Here is a 24,036-nt window from a genome sequence, read left to right on the forward strand (position 1 = left end):
AGTTGGCAGATGACTGCTAGCAGCGTATCGGGCACCCCCTGTTCATTAGTACATGCCATAGCTGTTCTCTTGGGACGCCGTCAAACGCAGTCTAAAGGTCTACAAATACCATGTACACCCACATTCTGTTCAGTATTGTGTATTTTTGTAAAACAAGACACAAACGAAAACATTGGCCTACAGTACTGGCCCCTTGCAGGAAACCAGCCTGGGGGTGGGAGATGAGGTTTTTTGAGGTTACCCAATCCTGCAATTGTATTAAGACTACTGTAGCAAAATCAAATTCCATTGGTATCAAGTAGTGAAATAGGTCTGTAATCACAAGGCTTCTCTTTACTACCAATGTTATAGATCAGCACTATTTCAGCACTGCACCAGGAGTGGGGACCTTATTAAATGTAACAAATGCTGAACTTATTTTCCATTAGATTGGTGCCCATACATCTGGCTCATCTTTCAATTGGTCAGATGGTATCCAATCAGGACCCTGAGCTTTCTGGCCCTTGGAGTTGAGGATTGCATTCTTTACATTTGCTATGGTAATAGTCATCATTGGTCTATCACATTCAGTCATCTCTGGGCCTTTTCTTTGAGATCCCTCAGTATTAACACACTTAGTGGCCATAACTTTTTTATATGGACCATTGAAGTGGTTAAGCCAGTCTTCAGGGGGGATTTGTCAATGTAACCTGTTATCATGTGTTCCCTTTTTGTCTGCCAGTAAGCTTCAGAATGCCTTAGCATCCCCGCATTATTTATTTATTTATTTTATTTATTTATGCACATTTAGAGAGCGCACATCAGGCCTTTCAAGCATCATGGCGCTTGTTACAAAAGGTGAGCAAAGATTAGTTACAGTAGCAGCATATATACATGTTGACAAACAATTTTTTTTGATAATATACAAGAATTAAGGAAATGTGAGGGTGGAGGATATGATGTAGGTGTCGGAATATGAATGTGGAGAGTTAGTTGAAAAGTGCTGTTTTCAAATTTCTCCAAAAGGCATAGAGCGAGGTTTCAGCTTGATGAGCGGTGGGGAGTGAGTTCCAGAGCTTTGGTGCTATGTAGGGGAAGCCTAAACCTCCTGCTTTAGCCCTGTTGATGTGTAGGATACTTGCTGCCTTCAAAAGGTCGTCCACTTGGCTTTATTATAACCCTCTTTTTTCTCCTTAATGTTATGTTTGTATTTGGCTCTGCAGGAGCATAACTCCTCTTTATTCACATTCCCTTCAGTGGCTAGACATTGCATTAAATCTTTCTTTGCGGACCTACAATCACCATCAAACCAATCCACCTTCCCCACCATTATGTTCTTTATCTCATTGGCCAGTCATGTAAACAAAGGGAAAAGGCCTACACCCGGCTGGTCAAATTCAGCCAGCATATCATTGTCAGTGAGCTATTAACCATATATAGTCTCGATATTTGCCAATGCCGTTTGATAAACAGCTTTTTTTGACCCAGCTGTCACTAGTTGATCCCATTTAACAACACAACAGGCATTTCCAGAGATCCTTATTGGTACAGTAGGCGTTAGGGTATTGCACAATTGGTCTTTTAATTCTATTGAACGGGAAAGGGTTTGAGGTCACTTTCTCTGCAATCAACAATGGTGAAATCATTAACAAGTTCCCAATCACTCGCCAGCACAACAATATAATTAATCCATGAGGAACATTCAAACCCAAAAAAGGCATTCTTTCACCACTGGACCGACCATTGCATGCCCTTAGATTGAGCCCTTGCAGTATCCAGGCTGAGTCTAGTGCAACGGGCATAACTTGCTTCTACTGCTGGGATCTTTCACACAGACACTTTTTTGTTACATACCTCTAAGGGGTTCTAACTGTAAATGGAGGTCTCTCCCCCAAAAAACGTTGAATTTCTTGGGCACCTAGTTGTCCCAGTTGTCCTAGCTAGTTATTAATTTGTGCAGTAGTCTTAATGTCCCCAAGAATGAATGACTATTTGTGGATGAAGCTTCAGCAATTTTCGAACGGTTAAATAATAGTATGTATGGCTGTTGCTAACAAGCCCACGTGTATCTCCAGGTGAATTCAATGAGTCCATTGAAAGTTAATGCTTTTGCCAAAAACGAATAGTAAAGACAAAACATTAATTTTCTAGTGTGTTCCAGAAGCAATACATATGTGTTCACAACAATGTGCGGTGCAGCAAAGACCTGGAAGTGTGCATACTGTGCTATAGGCATGGACAACATGACAGCAGCCTTGCCATTTACTCCTCTACCACATACAGGACTCGAAAACTCTGCCCATGCTATGACCCCCGACTCCTATAACAGTGGCATTGAAGTTCTCTGCTTGCAAATGTGCTTAGTTGTATAATACATGCTGTTCTGTTGATTCGCTACACTGTGAGTGTTGTGTGATTGATCCTCACTTGCAAACAGTGGTCACTTTTGGAAATGGCAGCACTGTCCATTGCTCTGAGATTCAGTCACTGTTGCCTTTTTGTAAACGTCTACGCCTGGCTACTTGGGATCGCAATGCAGATAAACCACTGTGAATATGTCGTAAAGTGCACACTTTGCAGTGTTACAAATTTAATCTACTGTATTACTTATCACATTTGATCACTGATGTTGTATCAGTTGGAAACACTATGTCCACCAGTGGCAGTCATCCTATTGGATACTGCGGAAGCAATCGTAAATGTCACTTCTATGCGAATAGAATACCATTTACTGAGCACTGGCCCAGATGTTTTCATGTTTGAGATATGTACTTCCATTCTGCCAATGCTGTGTCATGTTTTGTACTGCTCACTGTTACTGATAAAGCTCCCACTGGGGGACACACATTATTCCTCTTCACACTGATCAAACAAGCACGAATCTGGCCCTAAGCTGTCCTCATGATGATAAGTGACACCATTATGTTCGCCCTGTGAACTGACAGTGCTTAGGCAGCAGGTATATGGGCCAAGGTTCTCAAATATGAACGCACATGAAAAGAGCTCAGGGAATGTGCTCTTCTCATGCGTGCATATTTATGAAATTCTCACATTACCATATCCTCAAAGGTGACTTGTGCATTTTAGGAGGGGTTGGCCAATAACGCAACGATGCACTTCCAGTCTCTTGCACATTCGTGTCTGGATTACGTGGCTACAGGGAGCACATTTCACTGAGATGGGCTGTTCATTGGCGCTGTCTCTGTGAAATGACAGAAAATTAAAAAAAAATAATTTCCATCTCTGTTTGGTGGACAGAAATGTTAGGATGACAGACTTAGAAAAAATAAATTAAAAAAAACCTCTTGGCAGGGCCATGAGTGACCCTCCCATGATTAGTGCCTCCACCTCTGCCTGTTCTGGATAGGCACAGAAGGAAGGCGCTTGTTTCTCTGCATTCTATTTAAAGCAAATTCTGTTTTTGAATTTCGGATGTGCTTACAATCCACAGACATGCCCCCTTGTTTGTGCGAATATGCAAAGGGGGGAAAAGGCACATCTAATGATTACATTAATAACCTGATAATATCCAATTACTGCATATTACCTTCAGTCATTGGGGTGTTTCCTCGGGAGGGGGGAATGGTGTTCGTGGTGTGGCAATAATGTCGGGGGGATATTTAAGGCTGGAGGCAGGTGTGCTGATGGGGGATGGATGGGGTAGTGCATTGCTGCTATGGAGGAGGTGGTGCTGGCTTGTGCTGGTGTATCCTGAATAACTCATGTTCCTTTTTTTCTTCCAGTGCTGGCAGAAATCACCAACAAAGCCTTCACTGGGCAATGCTAGCATTGCAGAGCTCATATATGAGGCAGAAACACTGCATTTTCATCCCATCAAAGTGAACATTTTAAAACCCATGCTGATAGCTTTCAAAAGGTATCAATTTATCGAACCAAATGGTGACCGTCTCACCCAATGAGTCCTTACAGAGTCTAACAATGGCATGTAGGTCACCTGCAACACTAGCTCTACATGGGTAGTTGGGGAACGGGTACCCGTGCGTTCCTCCCTTGGAAACAAGTGGTAGGAATGAGTAGGGATGATGGACGTGACTAGTAAGGGTAACACATGGTACAGGGGATTACACGGAGGAAACACATTAACCCGTTGTGCCAATGCACAGTACACATGGGACTTCCCAATACCTTCAAGAGATGAAGAGCCATGGGTGGTGTTGCATTAATGTCAGCGTGTTCAAGATTCATGTTGGGTTAGCAGTGTGTTTGCACGTGGCCTACACGCTTCAGCATACACTGTCGGGATGAGGGACAAAGGTGTGGGGAAAATGTAAGTCTAAGGAGTGCAGGCTGTCATCCTTGTAGAGTGCTCATCTACCGAGGTGCTAGCCTAGAAAGGTAGAGGGTGTGCATGTCTCCTTCTCCAGCACCTCCAGAACCATACAGCGGGTTCCATGTGTACAATCAGGATACTGTGGGGAGTTGAACTTGATGGTGTGAATTACCAACCTACAGGGACTCCATTCCTATATACTAGTTATTCAATGCAGGCATAAAGAACCTCTAAAGATCCTTATATAACAGGTGTGTTGAAAGCTGGGCACTGCTTTTGATGTGGGTGATGAGGCGAACAGCAATCTATGCTGAACACGCTTATAAGTAGTGATTATGCAAGGCACATTTCCTCTTTCATGGCTGTGGAGGTAATCTGCTTTTTAGCAGTAACATTTCTGATGCTCTTATTGTGTGGCTCACAACCCTGTGTCTGATTTTCACAAAAGTAACAATAAACTTGTTTTAAAGGCAATTGGAGATAATTTAACAGCGTGCATTCCTGTGTATGGTTCAATAATACATGTTTTACATCTGTACATCAGTGGTCCCTTGTGCTTAAAACAAAAATAGAATTGGTCCTGTGGGGGATTGCTTGGGTGTAGCAAATGCATTCGATGGCATACGCCAGTTCTGCTAGAATACCAATGGCCTGCCTCAATCTGTGCAGCAGGTATAAAGATCCTAAGTAACTAAGTGACAATATTATGCTCATAAAAATATCATCTAACATATAGCACATCAACATTATTATTATTTGCAGCAACAACATCCAAGCGGGGTTCACTTTGAAGGTGTGGAATAACATATTATGATTGTTACTATTATTATTATTATATCATTATTATTATTATTATTATTATTATTATTATTACTATTATTATGCAGAAGCAACATAGTGCTTTACAGAGGTATACACCGATACAAATCTATAAAAGAGCGATTTACAGAGGTGTACAACATAACAAATGCATAACGGAGTGCTTTTCAGCGGTAACAACAAAACAGATATACAGTGGGGGGTAGGATACAGAAGGAGACAGAGGAGGGGTACAGCTGTACTGAGTGACAGGGATGAGAGGGACAGGTTGTGTGATCAGCGACGTGATAGACTAGGGGGCTGATTCATGGAATTATTTGCGCCAAAAAACGGCGATTTGTGCGCCATTCTGCCCGAGAATCCCTGTTTAACAAATGGGGATTCAGGGGCAGAATGGTGCACAAATCCCTTCTTTTTCGGCGCAAATAATCCATGAAACAGGGCCTAAGTGTTGAGGAGAGGCATCTTGAAGAGATGGGTCGTGAGTTCTTTTGTCAATTGTGAGAGTGTGGGGGCGAGTCTGATGCCAACGGAGCGGAGGTTCCACAGTCTTCAGGCATAGACAGAGAAGGCTTGTGTTCTGGTCCTTTCCTTTTTGCAGAGGAAGATTCCAAGTCTACACGTGTCCTGGCTTCTGCTGGTGCGCTGTCCTGCGGAGATGCAGAGTTTCTCTTCAAGGTCGCTGGGTCACTTGAGGGCAACTGCCTTATTGATGATGCAGCAAGACTTGAAGGTCATTTGTGCATGCAGTGGAAACCAGTGTAGGTTGATGAGGGCCAGGGTGATGTAGTTGTTTCTGCGTAGACCCTTGATGAGGCGTGCAGAAGAATCACAGGCCTTCAAGGATTGTTTTGCCCACATCGAGGTGGAATAGGACCAGTGCTTGAATGGTGGATCTAAAGCTGTCAGGAGGGTGGAAGGGCTTGACTTTTTTCGCATGTGGGAGAGTGGTTCCAAGCTGTCTGAGTTTTCTTAGCTATGTGTGTCTTGAATGAGAGGTGTTTGTCGAGGTGGAAACCAAGGAACATCTTCCACAGCAAGTGCACAGCACCCCTCATGAATGTGTTGAGGGATGGTAAGAGCAGCAGCATCCAGATATTCTACTGCTAGGTGGCACTGATGAGTTAGTTGGTAGGGTCAGGACAGAATTAAAATCAAGACATAAGTAAAGTTACTCTGCAAGACTTATACTACAATTGCTTACAGGCGAAGGCGGCTCATTTAATTCTGGAGATGCTTGCCCTGTAACAATTCCTGTATTACTACTCTTTCCTTCAATCATAATTGCAAGCCTACTAGTCCAAGGTTGTGTCCCAAAACCTTGTCCAATCATCTATAAAAACATGATTATAATATACTGAAAAAGCATACAGGTTTTTGTATCACACAAATAATTCATATACTTAATAGTGGGGAAATTAGCATTAATATATATGAGTCTGGCGTATATCGAACCCATAGGTTCTGTGGCTGTTTGCTTGTCAGACAAGTGTGTGACCATTGGTCCACCAACACTCTGATAATTAGTGATAATTAGTGCCATAATCCCTCTGAATCTACTTTCAATCTAAGACACTTGCATGCGTTGTGCAAAGTATGCATTTGCAGACATGATTAACCCTGCTAAATGAATCTTGTTTAAAAACAAGGAGGAATGCAATGGTGAAATCCTAAAAAGTGACTCAAACAACTTTGATGGGAGGAAATCATAGTCATTTTGGGGTCAAAATAGTATGGGCCAGTTTTTGGTAACAAAAATGACTGATATGCATGATAAAGTGGTGTCATGACCTACAACCTTAACAAAATTATGTCATGGTGTAATTTGAGGTTCACAATGTTTGCCTTGTTTACACACACTGTGACTCTCATATCTTTTGTGGTATCAATAATTTATTGGAAGTGGGCCCTTTAGCTGTGTACCATTGCATGTTGAATCAAAACATATATTTCAAATTCATGTTGGGTGTGCATCTTCAATTCAAATCCCGCCGTGTTGATTCAACCGTTTATCCTTCTGAGGTTTGTACAAATAGTGCCATGGTGATGGGTAACAAGTGGTCTGGGTCGAATGTGGGATCTATACATAGATGTGTTGCTAGATTGTGTTATGTTAGGTTATGCAATCTTCACCAAGTCTAGTGCCGGATGAAACAGCCATTGAAATCCATCAAATATTCACGTCTCACTTATGCAAAGTTGGTGACTGTTTGCAGGATTAGCGTTGTAGGTTACCTTTGGGAGGATGCACTAGTTACATCCACTCCCAACTGGAAAGCGACCCTATGGCTGCTTCTCCTGACAATGCCCACCAGGTCCAACCAGAGCACGTGTAGTAATGTGGCATCCTGGCTAAGACCACTGCCCTGTCAATGGCTGCCAGGCTTCTGTTGGTGCAGTGGGGCTTTTTACAGAGGTGTGTAGGGAAGACAGAAGCCTTTCCTTCCTTGCAACGCCCAAACTGATTACAATGTTTGTACATCTCAAATATCAACATACAAATCTCCAGAAAAGTGCAAAAAATGTTGGAACCCCAAACAGTATGGGTGGTTCAATGTATTCCTCAACAGGTTCAACCAGATGTCGCAAGGTCACACTCCCAATCTCTATTCCCCATGCATATATAGTTCAAGGATACTCTTCAATGCAATCAACAGAAATGGCACATGCAAAAAAGGAATTAACAGGTACTCCCAGACAGAAAAATGTCACAAAACACCTTCTATTGAAAACCTGTTTACATTGTTTGAGTTCAAAAAATAAAAAAAGCTTTCTGTCCAAGCATAACAATTATATTATATATCTTTTCATACATGTAAGAGTTTCACAAACAATATTTTGTCCATTTACAGAGGAAGACATTCCAGCAGAATATGTGATGTAGCTTTTTCCTTGAAAGGGTAGCAGAGCAAATGTTTACAAATAGTTAAGAGGTAATGTTGTGCACTGAGAATTGTCTGGAATTTGTTTTAATTAGAACTAGTTGTAAAGATGGATGCATTTACATCTTTGCAAACGTTGACACTTGCATTGCCTTCATAAAATTCAACAATGTTTAAAAACATAGGACCTGATTCATGGAAAAGTGCGCATAGATCCTGCAAAGCCTGTGTGTGGAGAACAAACCTGCATGGCCCGTCCCACATAAGAAATGCTGCGCAGGAATTGTCTGTACAAAGTAACCCTATGCGCAAGTCATGCCCGGAAGGCCCACAATACTCCCACGCGCAGAGCCATTCCAGCCATGGAAAAAGACCTTTGTGCACTACTCATGTGCTAAACAATGAACCCTGGAAAAACAGCCTGCGTACTCCCCCAACCAGGCAGAAGCCAGATGGGAGTGCATGGAGTCCCCTGTAACTATTCCCAGCACCCTCCAAACATGCATATCGCGTATCATAAAATTTGTCATTTTCAGGTATACATGCGTACAAACCCCCATTAACTGTTCCTGAAGCGCGCTACACTGCTTACGAGCTCCCCCAAGAGCAATCGCACCGCTAAATCTGACACCCGATCTTACCTCTGCACAGAGATGCCTATGCACAAGTGTCTGCACATCTGCCTTCGTTTGGCAGATTGTTCGAGTGCATTGCATGGCCATTTCCCTGCCGAGAGTTTGTGCTATCGGATTCCATGAATCCGACCGCACAACCTGTTAACATCATTCCACGCAATGTTGGGCATGTGATGGACTGCCTGCGGGCTGTCCCTCGTAATGCCTGCATTTTCCCTTGTTCATCCCCAATATGCATGTTCCTCCCATGACTCCGGTCTATGCGCAGGCCATGCTCTGTGAGGTGTCTCATGGAAGGGACTCGGTCGCTCGTAGAGACATGCTGAGCCTGCGCAAAGTCCTCGCACAGTACGTAAATGTCCAGCGTAGCCAATGCCAAGAATCGTCAAACTGAACTGCGTGTGCAATTTGGCGCGCAATATCCCAATTTACTGTGCAAATAATTCCATGAATTAGGGCCATAGTTTTTAGCACTGAAGAATACTTGGTTGTCATTCACTATAATGTACTCTAACTGTTAACAGGGCTGTGCGATGCCAAGGACTGACTTATTCATAAAGGAACTCCATGCTGCGTTTCCTGGTCTCTATATGGGGCCTTTCCTTCACTACTCAGACCCTCCAGCTTATAACGATTTTGCAATCCCGCAAAATGCAGCGAAAATGGCCCTTTTGCACAAAATGTCACAAAAATGGCGTTTTGTGCAAAAACATCTTTTTTTTTCTTTTTAAATAAAAATGAAATCTGCAAAAACTACTGTTTAAAAAAGAAATACTCAGGTTGCCAGGTCCTCAAAACTTTTTTTTACGCAAAAAAAGGAAATGCGCTAACACATCTCATGCTTGCACCCAAATAAAGAGCAGCCAAATCCACAAGGGACACCTGAATGGGCACATTTTATATGTGCACCCATTCAGATGGCCTTTTTCACCTCTTTGAGCAAATCAGCGGGTATTTCTGCCAATTTAAAAGCTCATCCCACATTTCCAAGCAAGATGCACTTTTAAATGTGCACAAATTCTAGGCAAACTTACGCACACGGGATGTGGGGGTGCCACTGTATGACAGGGTCTTTCCTGACCCTGTCATGCATTTCTTTTAAGGTATGAACGGCTGCTGTTCCTCAAAGAGGATAAAAATGCATTTTCTGGGTCGCATTTTACAGTGGCAGGCCCCTGAAGGACCTGTCCCTGTGATAGGCGCTGGGAGGTCGCAGAACACTGTCGGAAGAGAGCTCCTATTCAAGGTACTACCCATTTTGACCGACAAAAATCGATTGAATGGTACAATTTAACCTATTTCGGCCAGGACCATTCAATTGATTTTTATAAATACTGAACATGTGTTGCGGGGTTTTCACCCGCTCCCCATGTTCAGTATTTTTGGGCTTGGGGATTACAGGGGTGTCCCCTGCTTCCTCAAAATTGGAGGCAGGGGACCGAACAGAAAAGAAAATGACTATAATGGGACCCTGCAGAGGCAGATCCAATCTGCGTTAGAGAGACGGATCTGACACTGCAGGGTTGCAGGGGAAGCGGCAGCGACCAAGCAGTTAAGTAGGGGAGGGGGTGGAGTGATGATGAAAGGAACATTTTGGGTTGTTTGGCTGAAGTGCAAATCAATTTGCGGTGAAATTGACTACGGTCAATTCCGCCGCAATAATTACACTTCGGTCAAACAACCGAGAACCCTATTCAAGGCAGCTGGCCAACGCACAATTTGTGCTAAAGCTCAAGCCCGTGGAAGTGTGCTGTTCACCTTTGAGAATAAGGTGACCTGATCTTTTCCAAAAATGGGTTGTCTAAAAATACCATATCCTCTTCTCTATTTTTAAATGCCCCATTTTTTGAGGATCTGGGTCAAAATATTCAATTTAAAAAATGAAAAAATGGTCACACTATGAGAGGGAAAGGAGAGAGAGAGAGAGGTAGAGTGATAGGTGAGATGTGAAGTGATAGGCAAGAAAGCAGAGGGAGAGCCGTGGGTCAGAAGAGGAAGCAGTGCACAAGAGAGCAGAGGAAGCAGTGATGCAGTGGGCCAGAATTCTGAGAGCAAGCAGAGGTACATTAAGTAGATGGAGGGTGTGGTCAGTGATCCAGAAAGCAGAGCGGAAGCGGTTGGCCGGAAAGAGGCAGTGAGCTGCAGATTGGGAATAAGGATGTGGAAAGAGTGCAATAGAATGGGAGAAAGGATGTAAGATGCAGAAGCAGCACAAAAGAATGAAGGACTGTAACTTGCAGGAGGAATTGAAGGTAAGGTTGAGTTGGGAGTATGATTTGGAGTGTGACAAGGGTTGGGGAGTGCAAATTGTGCCTTGACAGTGTGACATAGCACGTGAGTATTTGTATGACAGAGAGGTTCGGGAATGCAAGTTGCGATAGGGAGTTGGTGAGATGTGTGAAGTGTGTTGGTCAGAGGTGTGTGGGTGTTTGGGGGATTGGCGAACATAAAAGGGGAATATTTTCAGGATTACAACTGATAATGATAAATTTAGTTAATACTATTAAATAGGCATGCACATTAAACCAAGAATGTTGCCAAATTAAACACTGTTCTGCCAAGCCAGAGACATCTGGGACTCTTCCTATTAGATTATTACAAAAAATACATCATGATACACTGGCTCTCTTGTAGCCTTGCACTCTGCCTCTTTCCTGCAATGTGGCAATCTTACACCCTCCAGTTAATAAAAAGTGTCCTGCAAAAATCCCGCAATAAATAAAGGTTTGTGTCACAATATTTGCCATTTCATGCCGCCAAATTTGCCATTTCATTGCGCAAAATCCTGGAAGGTCTGACTACCCAAATGCAGACATGTTGATGTCACAACTAATATTCTAAATATATTACACACGCACCGTGACAAAAAGGTTGGCAAGTAATGCCACCAGCTTGTGGCTTTTATTGTTTTAGCAAATAAAGTTGGGCCTGTTCACATCACCTTGTTTTACAATACTGAATATTTGTCCTTTGCCAACTAACTGTCCATATTCTTTATTAGATGTATTTGAAAATGTGACTACTTTAACAATAGACTTCTCAATTGAAATATGTGATTACTGGATAAATGCATTGCAAGGGGCACTATGGGATTTTGAACAGAGCCCGAAGCCTCCTCTGGTGAACAGTAAGGGGCGAGACCACTCGGGTGGTCATCAATGCAGAAAGGATTGAATTAATAGATTTTTGCCATGAGGCCCAAATGGATCCTCTGGTACCTGTCTTTCTTTGGCTCTTCATTACCCCAAAAGGCGAACATTAACATTACTACATGCCTTTATTGCATTGTACTGGATGCAACGAGTAGAAATATAATTTATTTCCTAGTTTTTTTAAAGTATATTTTATTGAGGTTCGTAGAGTCATGGAGGTGAAACCAAATGTGCAAGAAGTCACAGCATGGAGTGAGGTAGCAGTTCATAACTCATACGATATGACTATTTCTAGCAAACGCATTCAGCTCCGAACTGATGCATATTGCACACAACTAATAAAGACCTTCACCAAACCCTTGTGAGAGCCTGTCAACTTTTCAAAGTATTGTGGGAGGAAAGATTCCAAGAAGGGGAGGAAAAAGTGAACATTTGTAGTGCGCATCTTTGCCAAGATATTGCTATTTTACCTTGGAATACAACTGCGATATTGTTGAGCAAAGAGGATGAGGTCATCACAGAAGGCAAGTGTGCATAAACAATTGCACATGCGTCATTCAATGGGTGCCTCTAATGGATCCTTTTTACGTTAATCGGATACAAAGAAAACAAAATGAGGAGAGAAATCACACTCTTGTCATAAATAATGTCACGGACGGAGGATAAGAGGTGTAAGGTAGGTTTAATTGTGAGACACCCCCAGGGAGGGCCGCACACTGCTCCCAGAGGCAACATTTTCTAACAGTCTTCACGTATCATTCTCACACCCTGGGAGCTTTCGAATGACACAGAAGATTAAATAACAACACCTTCACACCATAACATACAGAGAAGAAAACTTTGGAAAGCAACAACCAGGAAAAGAAAAGGGGTGCCGGGAGGGAACAGGCACAGAGAACTGGGTGGAGAGTGAAAGAGGAAAGCAACAAAATGAAACAGGGTAGGTGTAAGAAGGTGGGGTAAGAACATCAACAAGAGCAAACAGAAGGATGAAGCTGGGGTCAGTAATATACGTTCAATATAGGTAGGATGAGTTTGGTTACTTTCCCAGTCTGATTAAGTGTTACTCCAACCATAGTTGGTGTGGAGTGCAACAGTCTTCTTTAGCAGACCAGCTGGAATATTCCAGCTATCATTTTTGCCAGAGCTCTCTTCAGTATCAAATGCAGAGCTGAAATCAATGAAGGCCACAAGGTAGTTGGTAATTTCGCCATGACGATTCCACTAAGGTTGCAAGTGCCAGTATGTACTCGCGTGTTAACCCCCTTTCGGAATCCAGTTTAATTGACTGAATACTATGGGGGTTTTAGGCCCAGGTAGCAGTATTCCGGCAAATCTTAGCTGGTGCGTTCATCATGGCTAATATTCTGTAGCTATCAGGAGTACTATGCAATCTTCTATATAGTGGCACAATGATAGTCTCCAACTCTTTGAGAGCATACCACTTTTGCTGATGGTATGCAATAATCTGATTGATTTGCTCCCCTCCATGGATTCATTTTGATGTTTTTAATGCTTTTAATTATACTTTCCAAGACTTCTTAATGCCCCCCTCTCCCTAAGCATGACGCCTCGGTCACCTTTGTTAGATAGCCTTTCCAGCCAGATGTCTGCGACTGAGCACTGGTCACTTCTTGGTGACCTTTATGGAATGGATGGTAGTGGTTTCCATTTTTATATTATTGGCCATTCCTTTGTGGGCCACCAGTTTGAGGCTGTTAGTAAATGTAGTAATTTTGGAGATTGCTTTTTCATATTCTGCTTAGTATACACACTGTGGTACATGGCAAGTTGCTTAATAGAGTGCCTAATTATCTGGTCATCCCTAACAACTCATGGCTCGTGAAAATCAGTTGCCATTTTCTCCCCAAAATGGGAGATTAACCAATTCCTTGGCTGCTGTACGATCAGCCTTGTCTTGTATTCCTTTCACACCAGGATTTAAATACACAATCCCAGTCTGGTAGAGCTGGGGTGGTTCTTCGAAATCAAGTGGCTGTCGAGGCAACATGATCACTTTCTTCTGATTTTCATGTCCTCCACAGGGCAGTTTTTCAAGTCCAGTTATTTAGGACCTAATTAAACTATCCCCTGGGCAATATAGAACTCCAGTTCTTAGTGTATGCATGTACCACTCAAGGTACTGGTAGTGTGGCAGAGCAGCCAGGCTTATTTTAGGAGGGAGATGCGGCTGTAGGAAGGTACAAATAACTTGTAGTTTACACTTAAAAATGCTGATAAATAAGAAAGAACACATGGGCAAAGAGCAATCTTCAGAAAGTTGAGTGCTATCAGTTGGCAAACACAGTGTATAACCAATAACATGCTTCTGGTAAGTAAACCAGTGTGAAAAGACTTATAAAATGGCATTATGCAATTCATGGTAAGTAAAGACCGCTTTGTAGTAAACGTTGTAGTTACTTCTTTAGAATAGTAGACACAATTCAAAGGTAAGTAATAACTTGCCAATTACTTTTGAGAATGGTGGTGTGCAATTCAAAGGTAAGAACTTTGTAATTCTTTGTTTCAGAACCTTATGACATAAACAACACCAACAAAAGGCTAATTATTTCACAATGAGTGTAGGTTTTAGGAGTTCTTCCCTATTTTGTTCCGAGTCTCTTTCAGGGTCCGATTGGAGGTCCGAAAGGTAGACACCAGCTGTAGAAAAGTCAAGAGTTCCTGTGGAAATCTTCTGTACAGGTAAATAACAGTTCTTGTGGGTAAAAAGATTCAGGGACTTCGGAGAAGGCTGCTGAATGCACACGAGCGTTGGGCCTGCAAAAATGTGTTTGGGCAAACTCCGGAAACATGCAAATCACCACCCTAGCCACACAGGAGCAGCAGAATGACTCTGGATAAGTATTGCCTCAAGTCTCCTAGAGCCTCTGCCATTAAGCAGGCGGATACCCTCAACGATGTAGCGCCTACAGGACGCTGTCACCGAATTCTTCGTCTCAGATGAAACAAAAGGACACCAGGGATTTTGCAGCAGCAGTCAAGTGGAAAGGCTCCCAGCAAAGGATTCTTTGTTGCTTCTCATGGCTCTGATTTTTGGTGCCCTTTTCAGGATACCAGATGAACGGGTGTCTGATCAACTTGCCTTGCTTACTCGGTCCAGCAATCTGCTGAGGGGACTTAAAAGAGTGGAGTCTTACATCTGGAAGGAGTCCACCAAAGTTTCAGGAAGATCTGTTCTTCAGACTATGTACAGCACTCAGATTTAAGGACCAGGAAGGACCCCCCCCGTATGGCATAAGGACCAGGAAAGGACAGGCACGCGATTTATTAGCAAAAAAGTATACAGCCACCATTTTGGGTTAATGGTGACTCTTCTGTGCATTACAGGGGCTGTGAGCACAGCCTGTGGGTAATTACACCGGCAGAACATGTCCACTGCTAAGCTAAATGTTACAGGAGCAGTGAGAAAGGGGCTAGTGTAACCCCTCAGCACTCCACATAGGTGATGTGTGCTGATCTTACAATATACAATGTTTAAATGGTATCCCTCTACCCTTGGGAAAATGCCTTCTTATAAGGAGAATAAAATAAAAAGGAGGCCCTGCATAGAAAGTGCTGTGTGCTGCAAAAGTAAATTGCAAATCATAAAATGTTGGAAAATGTATGGAGAGACACAAACATGACTCCACTAGCCATAGTAAAATAGTGGGTGGAAAGGTTCCCACTCACCCAGTAACAGACAGAAAAACCCCACAAGTCCAGCAAAATGTGAGGGTCTCGCATGTGAAGGAGATTTGGCATAGGGCTGAGCAGGTGAGTCGTGGCCTTGGGAGACCCTCCTGGGCCCTCTTTTCGCCATCTTTAGGGCCTCGTTTGCCCATTGGCCTCCTCTCCCTTCCCTGCTCCCTCGATTTCCCGTGCCTTCTTTCCGCCTCCCCAACTCGCCCACCACCCCTGATTGGTCCTTCCACCTTCCCATGCTTCCATCAGGCACTGCACAGGTGAGTGAGGCCCTGCACAAGACTCTCCTGGGTTCTTTTTCTTTTTTTAAAGATTGAGCGACCCGGTCTACCTCCTGGTACCGGAGCCCACATGGTTCTTTCTCCCCATTCCCCTTTCGCTTCCCATTCCTCCCCTCCCTCCCCCCGCCTCCAAGACCACCCCTAACCTCGATTGACTCACTCTACAATATTAAAGCCATCGCCCCAGGGCAGCCCTCTGCCCGGCAGCCCCTGCGTCGAAGGGCCCCAAGGCCAAGGGCGGCTCCAACAGAGGCGGTTCCACAAAGTGTCTGCAGTTGTCCCCAGGGGAAGCCAAGGAAGGCAGCAGACACCAACAAAACTGTGAGTGTGGCATGGTTGCGGTGCAGAGCAATTACTCTACTCCAGAAAGCCCCTGTCACTCTACCTTACCATTCATAGCGTAGACTGCCATAGACTTTAATAATACATACTTAGGAAGACTTGTGACCACTGTAAATGGATTGTAAATGTAGCCTTGTGATGCACATGCTAGTGCCACACATGTAGGGAACGGAACTTTAGCTTGCGTCGCATCTAGATAGAAATGTGACTGTTAACATGTGCCACACTTAGAGTTCTGAACTTTTGCTTGCATCGAATCTGGATAGAAATGTGAATCTTAACATGCACCACACTTGGAATTCTGAACCCTAGCTTGCGTTGCATCTAGATAGAAATGTGATAGTTAGCATATGCCACACTCAGGATTCTGAACTTTAGCTTGCGTCGCATCTAGATAGAAATGTGATAGTTAGCATGTGCCACACTCAGGATTCTGAACTTTACCTTGTGTTGCATCTAGATAGAAATGTGATAGTTAGCATGTACCACACTCAGGATTCTGAACTTTAGCTCGCGTCGCATCTGGATAGAAATGTGAATCTTAACATGCACCACACTTAGAATTCTGAACTTTAGCTTGAGTCGCATCTAGATGGAAGTGTGACTGTTAGCATGTGCCTCACTCAGGAATCCTAACTTTAGCTTGCGTCGCATCTAGATAGAAGTGTGACTGTTAGCATGTGCCTCATTCGTATGGAATTCTGAACTTTAGCTCGTGTTGCATCTGGATGGAAGTGTGAATCTTAACATGCACCACACTTAGGGCCTCATTACACGGAAGGCGGTAATAGTTAACGGCAGTGGTCGAAGTGTACAAAAAGAAGTAGTAGAACGATGTTCCCTGCTGGCCGCACCCACTACCCACAAACCCCATCGCTGTGCCCCTCCCACACACAATACACACTACCAAACACTTGCACCTGCTGTTTAAGGGAACGTTCAGTGCAGTGCACTCGAAGTGCAAGCTGCAACGTCTTCCTACACTTTTATTTTAAAACAAAACCATTCCGGAACGGTTTCTTTTTAAAATAAAAGTATAGGAGCTGTAAAAGGTAATTAAAAAAAGTAGAGGAGCACCGCTCCCGACCGCTCCCGCTCACTTCGACCACTGGTTAACGGCCACCGTTAATGGTAACGGTGACCGTTAACCATTACCGCCTTACTACGAGGTCCCTTAGCGGGTTGGTGCTTTAACGCCTGCTTTTTGCAGGCGTTAAAAACCAACCCGCTAAGGGACCTCGGAGCTAATTACGGCACCGCAAAATTGCGGTGCCGTAATAAGCGCCTTCCCCATTCCCATAGAGACCTATGGGGCAGAAATGGGAATGGGGAAGGGCAATGGCGGAAGGGGGATTTACCGCCCCTCCAACCTTGGAATGGGGCGGTAAATCCCCTTTCCGCCAAGGCGGTGCCGGTATTTTACCGGCATGAGCCATGGCGCTAATAGCGCCATGGCTCACCGCCTTCCGTGTAATGAGGCCCTTAGAATTCTGAACTTTAGCTCGCATCGCATCTAGATGGAAGTGTGACTGTTAGCATGTGCCCACTCTGGAATCCTAACATTAGCTTGTGTCGCATCTAGATAGAAATGTGATTGTTAGCATGTGCCACACTCAGGATTCTGAACTTTAGCTTGCATCGCATCTAGATAGAAATGTGATAGTTAGCATGTGCGACACTCAGGATTCTGAACTTTAGCTTGCGTCGCATCTAGATAGAAATGTGATAGTTAGCATGTGCCACACTCAGGATTCTGAACTTTAGCTTGCGTCGCATCTAGATAGAAATGTGAAAGTTATCATGTGCCACACTCAGGATTCTGAACTTTAGCTTGCGTCGTATCTAGATGGAAATGTGATTCTTAACATGCACCACACTTAGAATTCTGAACTTTAGCTTGCGTCGCATCTAGATAGAAATGTGAATGTCAGCATGTACCGCACCTAGATGGAATCCCATAATTGCAATGGACAGCAATGCCAACTAACCAACCAACTAACAATTCCATCCCTCTGCATACACCTCTCTAACTCTAACCAAACACAACCACAAGCCTAAAACGCAGCAATCCGCACAAACTTCACAACAATGCAACAACAAAACAAACCGTACATAGACTTGCACAACAGAACCCACCCCCTCTCCTCCCCTTTTTCAGAGCCGCCAGAGCGCCAGAGCGCCAGGGGGAGTGCCAGGGGACCACTTCGGTGGTGATAGTGCACGGTACAAATGTCCTTTAACATTAACATTAACATTAACATTAACATAAGCAAAATCATCTCTCAAATTCGGGGTGATCCTCCTTCCTCTGGCAGACACATCCATGAAATGAGCACCAAAACTAGAACCACTTGGAGCAGTCTCATCAGATGACAGTTCCCGATCAAACAACAAGTCACCACTAGAAACATCTCTCACTTTGGAGCGGCAGTGAACAAGGTCATCAAAAGACCACTTCTTTCCATCATCTAGCATCACATTCTTCTTTGCAATACTGTCAACTCTTCATGGGCTCCCGTATTTAGATAAGCCTTTAAGCACCTTGCTATTTTTTTTTTACTCTGGCCAATTCCCCTTCCTTAAACACAACACCATGGGTGCATCTGGTGTGATCATAATGTTCTTTGTATTTAGTCTGCTTCTCTCTTTCTTTCTTCTGCATCTCCTCCATATTCTCAACTTTGACATTCCTTTTTGGCAGTCAGGCCGGACTCAAACGGCTGAACACTGCTCTCTCTCTCATCATAACAAACAGATCATACTCAGTGGTTGAATGAGGAGTCATCCGATAGGCATTGAAGGAATCCTTGAGGGTGTCTCACCACGGTAATGAGTTTGCAAGAGCCAGCTGTATCGTAGCCTTCATGAACCCATTCATGGTTCTACTAAGCCACTCATCATGGGATGATAAATTGAGGTGCACTTAGCTGGGTTCTTCTATCCTTCAAGAATATCTGCATCTCTTCAGAAATGAATCGTGCCCCATTGTCAGTAATTATCACCTCTGGATTTCCTTGTCTACTAAAAATGGCCTTGAGGATGTTGACAATTTTCTGAGAGGTCAAAGAATCCTGCACAACACCCCACTCCACTCATTTTGAGGTTTAAAATATTAGCATAATACCTGGGTATATTTTGCAAGGTCATCTTCAATGTTGTTCCATCTTTCTCATAAGGCTGGGCATAGTAACCCTGGCTCTGGGTCTTCAGTTGAGGCTCTGATCCAATCATCTTTAGCAAACCCTGGCTGAATCTGTGCAATGATGTATTCACCATTGTCTTCACCATCACCAGGTATTCACAGTAACAGGTGGGCCCCAGATAAGTGCTCTAAAATCCATTTCACTCCTAAAGCCTCCTTTTCAATGGTTGGTTAATTAAATTCTACATTATTCAACACACAAGAGGTACACTGTGATGACACTGGTGGCAGGGGCACTTAAAATACTGAGAGTGGGCGCTTTTTTGAGAGCGCTCTTGACATGTTGCAATTTACCCTAACACTGTTCCGACCAATTGAACTTCGCACATTTCTTCATCAAACCTCTCATATGTAGCTTCTTGTCTGGGAAATGCAGGATACATTTGGAGTAGTGCTCTGCCATCCCCAAAAAGTATCTTTACTAACAGGGACTGACATGTCTGATATAATCTCAACTAGTTCCTTCTTGGATTTATTCCCTTCACAATTTATCACATGCCCCAAATATGTTACTTCACTCATTTTAAATCTGCACTTGTCACTCTTCAAAGTGAGCCTTTTTTTCTTGAATAACCTGCAAAACACCTAGGAGTTTTGCATCACCATCTTTCTTCATCATGGACACTACTCTAGCTCATCAAATTCTTCACACTAAGGTCCGCCCTATTCAGGTTAATGTGCCTAGCTTCAACTGGCCTATTGACCTGAGCATCTTGTATTAAAGTTTAAATTCGAGAACCATCCCTGCAGGTCACAAAATAGTTGTACTTGTGTACGAGCACGATAGAGATAAAATATCAATAGCAATATCATCCTCTCCTCTAAAGGGTGCGCTGGTGAACACAAGATCCATACCTGCTCACACATTAGACATTGCTGACCTTATCTATATTAACAACCTGACCTTTCTAATGGTAATCAAAACCTGGATACTTGCTGCATCCAGCCCCTCTCTATCGCTATACCTTCTGGTTACAGTATCCACTGCAAGGACAGGGAAGATGCAAGAGGTGGCAGGTAGCACTAACTGCAAAAGAGTCTATCCAGCTTAGAGACATCTGCACCTCCTCCATACATAGTGGAGAACTATTATCAGTCAAACTTAGGCTAACTCACACATCTACGATCTCCATCCACCTGGTCTAGAGTACCCCTGGCCCACCACTGTCATTTGAAGAAAATACCATGCACCAGCAGTCTCCAACACCAAACCCTTGTCCAACGTTCTGCTCCTTGGATACTTAAACCTTGGTTTTAATGACACTGACAACAGCAAAGCTTTATCACTAGCTGCCTCCCTTACCTCACTTGACTTCACCCAAAGGATCATCTGCCCTACTCACTCCAAAGGTCACATCCTGGAAAGGCTAGCAGACCTTAACTGTCAAGTCTTAATCACCACCATTCTATCTTGCCATTGGACTGCCCATCATCTCATCATATTCTCTATTCCCACTTCCACCCTCACCCTTCTGGCATTCCACCATTACCTTCCTTCATGGCTATAAGCACCTGCAACCTCAGCAAAGACTGCATTCTACCTATGTTGAATGAGTTACCACCCCCACTGCCTCAGTCGCATAACCGTGCCTTTCTAGTAGATTTTTACAACAAAACTCTCAAAGCCGCCATCAACACAATGGCCCCATTGGCCCTGCACAAACCTAAACCAACCAAGAAACGTCAATGCCTAGTTCACTGATGAGATTCATACCCTCCATAAAAAATAAAAAAAATTCAAAAACGAGGAGGAACAGCTTGGAGGAAGACTCCCCCAGACAGTAGGAAGATTCACTTTGCCTCTGTGCCAAAAAATTACAAGCTGGCTATACTGCAGGCTAAAAGCTCCACCTACTACTCCAGAATCTCAAATGCCAAATCAAGCTCTTGAAAGCTCTTCTAAATCCTGCGCGAGCTAGAATCTCCCACTGCCACCCCTTCAACCTTTACCAAAGACGTTGCCTGCTGCACTAGCATCCAGAGTGCTCTTCTCCACAAAACTGAGATTCTCCAAAAAAGATCCTCACAAAAACATCTTCTCTGGGTGCCTACTCAGCATGTCCGCACATCCTCCACATGTTTGCAGATCGACCTAACCTTCCCCAATTCCAATTCCTACCAGTCAAAGGGGCAGAAGTAACACTTCTCATGAAAGTTCTGAAACCCTCCCGCTGCATAGTGGACACATGTTTTGCCACTGTCATCAAGGACTGCACCAAAGGCCTCTGACTGTTCATCACTTCTGTCATCAATGCCTCCCTTTTATCCTGTCAAGTGCTATCCAGCCTAAAGCAAGCCTGGGTGCTCCACTTCCTTGACAAACCCACCCTAGACCCAGAAATACCCTCCAAATCCCACCCTATCTCCACAGTCCTGTTCCTTCTGAAGATCATCCATCAAGCATCCTATTTCCAGATACAGCACTACCTCAAAGCTAATGGCATGCAGGGCTTACGCCAATCTGCGTTCAGACCCAGTCATGGAACTCAATCTACATTGCTAGACTTGAAAAACGAGTTGGATGATATCAAGGATACAGATAAGTCTGCAATCCTGCTTCTGCTAGACCTGTCTGCAGCCTTTGCTCTGGTGGACCACCAAATCCTATGTCAGCACTTGTCAACTGCAACCACCTATTTTCCAGAAGCCATCTCTTGGATCCCCTCCATCCTGGCTGACATATCCATGAGGGTGTTTGCAGACAATGCTGATGCCACCCCCTCCCCAGTCACCTGTGGTGTACCCCAATGCTCTTGGATGTCCCCAACATTGTATAAAATAAATGTTTACAACACTGCTATTTGATCTTTTGGCCAAGTGGAGTATCTTTTATACTAACTGGGAGGATGACATGCAGATCCTTGTCCGACTATCTGCCAACTACGCCTCTGATCCTGACATGCTGAGATCAGTGTACCAAACAATACAGGCATGAATGTCCTCTTACTTGCTGTGTCTAAATGACGAAAAGACGGAAATTCTTCTTGTCGGCCCCAAATGGTTCTCAACAAACTTGAAAAAGCCTATAGTGCATTTACCATTGGGGTATCCCTATTCCATCATTGAGTGTTGTAAAGACTCTTTGTGTAAAAACTTGATGCTACCCTTTCGCTAACCCGGTAGGACAATGCCATCGCCTCCACAGTGGCCTAAAGCACAAAACAAATCAATGCCAGCAGACCATTTCTTGCCCCAATAGCTGCCTTCATATCACCCGAGTACTCATTGGGTTGTGGCTGGACTACTGTAACTCCCTATTTGCAGGCATCTCCACCCATAGCAATAACAAGTTACAAGTCATACAAGTCATGCATTCAATATCCCAAAGTTTGAGCATATATCTGCTGTCATTAAACAGGCTCACTGGCTCTGTTTGAAAGTGCTTCATCTTTAAATCTTTAACCATTACACATAAATGACTCTCCAAAGCTGCCCCAGCCTTCCTGTTGCACAAATTTAAAACAATGCAGTCATCAAAACCCACCCGCTCCTCTAACACTTACTGGCTGACAAACCAGAGATACTATCTAAAGAGAGTGGGAGGATGAAGCTTCCCAGGCATCACCTCCAAATACTGAAATGCGTTGTGACCTACTCTAAGAGCAAAATAATCCTACTGAACATTCAGGAAACAACTCAAGACACTGCTCTTTCCACAATGACCTCTCTTGCTATAAAGGACTGGCATTCAGCAAGCCCTGCTCAGACTGTGTAACTCTGTAACAAACGCCTTGATGTCCATAGGTTTAGTATGCTTTATAAATGTGAAATAAATAAATAAATAAATAAATATAAGAATGTTGTCTTGGAATTAATAACCCACTGTTAGGCCAACGATCCATTTTTGCATGACTCTCAGAAAGACTGCAGGCCCAGAAGCTAATCCATGTGTTTATATTTAAAGGCTGATAAGGGTGTGACAAGCAATGTCAGGTGTTGTGAATCATCATCAAGAACAACCTGGTGGTATGCTGAAGATAGGTCTAAAGTTGTGAGATACTTTGCAAACCTCATAGTAGTCAATATCTCATTGATGTTGGGCACTGGATGCCTACCAACCTAGATGTTGGAATTTAGATCTCTGAGGTCCACACACATCCTTATATAAAAGTAACTCTTTTTCACAATCACAATGGGAGCTAACCATTCTGATGACTAAATTGGTTCAATTATGTCATGTTCACAAACCTTGTCTATCTCCTTTTCTAAAGCATTTTGAGTACTGATAGGTATGTTCCTGACCGTTTGTGTCACTGGCTTCACTCCTCTCTTCAAAACAATGTGATGCTTGAATCCCAAACATGCCTATCTTGTAGTTGAAAACAAGGGGAAATGTCTTTACAAGACCCTCCTTAGGCAAGAAATCATGTGTTGTGACACACAGTACTGGTCTCTCTTCACCAGGGTGTATTTGGATCTGTAGAGAAGCCTGCTCTTCCCATCCTACTACCGATGATCTGTACTCCACCACATACAATTTGCAGAAAGCATCTCTCTCCCTGAGCTTGAGGTTGGCCCATGTATAACCAAGAATCATGATGGGGCTCTTGCTATACCCTGTGGCCCTTACATGAAAAGTTCTCAACTCATGCAACTATTGCTTCAATTCATGTTCAAATACTCTGGTGTCTACTATTGTGTATGGTGCACTAGTATCCACCATTACATCCCAAAAAAATGTAATTTATTTCCATGCACACCCACAGCCATCTCTTACCTGTAGAGCCGACGGTAACAATGTGGATGGGGTC

The sequence above is a fragment of the Ambystoma mexicanum genome, chromosome 6q, assembly GCF_040938575.1.
Source record: "Ambystoma mexicanum isolate Mex_15411 chromosome 6q, UKY_AmexF1_1, whole genome shotgun sequence".
In the NCBI taxonomy this organism is placed as follows: domain Eukaryota; kingdom Metazoa; phylum Chordata; class Amphibia; order Caudata; family Ambystomatidae; genus Ambystoma; species Ambystoma mexicanum.